Consider the following 2,872-nt stretch of genomic DNA (forward strand, 5'->3'; position numbering starts at 1 on the left):
TACTATGCAGGGCCCGATTTGCCTAATAAGGCAAGTTTTCATGAATTAATTGTTTTTCGACTACCTAACCTACCTAACCTAACCTAACCTAACTTTTTTGGCTACCTAACCTAACCTAACCTATAAAGATAGGTTAGGTTAGGTTAGGTAGGGTTGGTTAGGTTCGGTCATATATCTACGTTAATTTTAACTCCAATAAAAAAATTTGACCTCATACATAATGAAATGGGTAGCTTTATCATTTCATAAGAAAAAAATTAGAGAAAATATATTAATTCAGGAAAACTTGGCTTATTAGGCAAATCGGGCCTTGCATAGTTGGCTGAGAAGTACGTTCTGGCTACTAGGTACGACATATATATATATATATATATATATATATATATTTATATATATATATATATATATATATATATATATATATATATATATATATATATATATATATATATATATATATATATATATATATATGGTCATGTTTACCTTGGGCGTGTGGGTGGACACGCCCGTCTCGTGCGTATTTGTTTTACGTTTACAACTGTACAACTAATGTAATTCCCAGCAGGCATGAATGTAGCGCGTTCGTTAAGTGACAGTGGCGCCTAGTATACAAAGAGAACCGGGCAAACTATCAGTTTAGAGGTGGAAATTAGTGTTAAATCCGTTTGGTGCTTGGGAACGGTTGGTGGACATTGCCATTACACTGAGCCTCGCACCTACGGCTGTGGTCAGAACAGTTATATAGACCACTGACAGTGCAAGCACAAGTGCTAAATGAGTGACCCCTCATCAAGTGCTTCAAAAGTTAGGAATGACACTGGTAGACATTCGATTTTTGTTTAAATTGAAAAATTGCTGAGCGTTTGGATTCGTGTAGTGGCGAATGTATACAAGGGACCACGCAAGTCCTTGGTAAGATGAAAGTGGAGACAGTTCTACCTCAACACATTCTCCTGCTAACTCAGACATCTGCCCAGACATGACGCATAGTATAGGGGACAACCTCGTCCCCCCCAGCCAGGAGGGAGAGACAAATACTCCAGTGCAAGGTGACATTCACTTTACCTAAGGGGATGGCAGAAGAAGCCGCTACCAGCCAGCTCACCCCTCCCGAAGCCAATCAAAGGAGAGGCACATGCAGTGGTTGTGGGAACATCGTCAGCATCAACTCTGTCTCCAGAGTCATACGCCAGCATGGTGACTGTCCTGGGTCAGGGAGGCCTCCCGTGGGAGGAGGCAGCACTCAGGAGCCTGTTGCACCAGTACAAATCGCAACAGATTACATTGCAACAGACGACCTGCTAGAGGCAATTAAAGCAACGTCAACCAGGACACTCACCCACATCCCAAAGGCCTCTCGCCCTTTTGCTGCAGGGAAATACACGGACCTCATCGCAAAAGTCAACAGAGGGTCAAATAACCTTGTTGCACCTGATACCATCAAAGCCTGGCACAATCTGTTACTTTTTGGCAATGCATGCTTAGGTGTACCAGACAGAGGAGGCAAGACACTGGCCTCATCCGTCAATAAAGCAATTAGGGATTTTCCGAGGGCTGACAACCTAGTCCGCCTCCCCAAACACACCAAACACCGCCGAGGCAGACCAAGTACGACAATCAGCGACAACAGAAAATTAGGTACCCAAGTCAGCAAGAAAATTGAAGAGGGCAATACAGTCGGGGCACTCAGGTTAATCACAAGTGAGGACAAAATTTTGCTCAGGGATGAAACCACAGCCCAAGCACTGAGAGAAAAACACCCCGTCAGGGCCGTAGGTGGACCTCCCCCACAGGTCAGGCTCGCCCCTAATCAGGAACCTCTCGTCCTCCGGGAGTCAGAGGTTTATAAAGCTATCGTTTCATTTCCCCCGGGCTCCTCAGGAGGCTACACAGGGGTAAGACCTCAACATGTGAAGGAAATGGTGAACCCTGTTCTTGGCCCAGCTGCAGAAGCGCTCCTGACAGAAATCACAACGTTTGTCAACAACTGCCTCGCCGGGTTAATCCCTGATGAAATCAAACCATTCTTCTTTGGTGCATCCCTATGTGCCCTCAAAAAGAAGGGGGGGAGGAATCAGACCCATTGCCGTTGGTAATACCCATCGCCGCCTAGTTGCAAGGGCTGCTGTCAGAAGTATCCGAACGGAAGCAGCCACCATGCTGCAACCCAACCAGCTGGGGTTTGGAGTCCCCCAAGGCTGTGAAGCAGCGGCTCATGCTGCACGAGCCTACATTAGCTCTCTTACTGAAGACCAGGCAGTAGTAAAATTAGATTTTAAAAACGCTTTCAACTCGGTCAAAAGGGAAGCAATCCTCACTGCAGTCCAGGAACATTGCCCAAGCATTCTCCCGTTTGTGTCAGCAGGCTACAGCAAAGACTCAACCCTCCTGTTTGGCAAACATGAAGTCACCTCAGCAGAGGGAATTCAACAGGGTGACCCACTTGCACCGTTCCTCTTTTGCATAGCGGTTCGAGAAATTACAACCAGACTGTCCAGCGAGCTCAACATCTGGTTCCTGGATGATGGCACTCTGGCAGGCACACAAGATTCCCTGCTAGAAGACTTACAGCTGGTGAAGACACGGGGGGAGTCCATGGGTCTCGTTCTTAGCCCCTCCAAGTGCGAAATTATTGCATCTAGTGAAGTAATCATTAGAGCAGTGAAATCAGTTCTACCAGAAGCCTCAGTCGTTAAACCTACCGACAGCACACTACTCGGAGCACCTCTGGGCCACAATGCCATTGCTGCAGTCCTTGACGAAAAGTTTAGAGACCTAAAGAGGATGGAAGAGAGAATTGGGGACTTGGACTCCCACGATGCCCTCTACCTTCTCACAAAGTGCCTTACCCAGCCCAGGCTAACATACT

The sequence above is a fragment of the Procambarus clarkii genome, chromosome 7, assembly GCF_040958095.1.
Source record: "Procambarus clarkii isolate CNS0578487 chromosome 7, FALCON_Pclarkii_2.0, whole genome shotgun sequence".
Taxonomy (NCBI): Eukaryota; Metazoa; Arthropoda; class Malacostraca; order Decapoda; family Cambaridae; genus Procambarus; species Procambarus clarkii.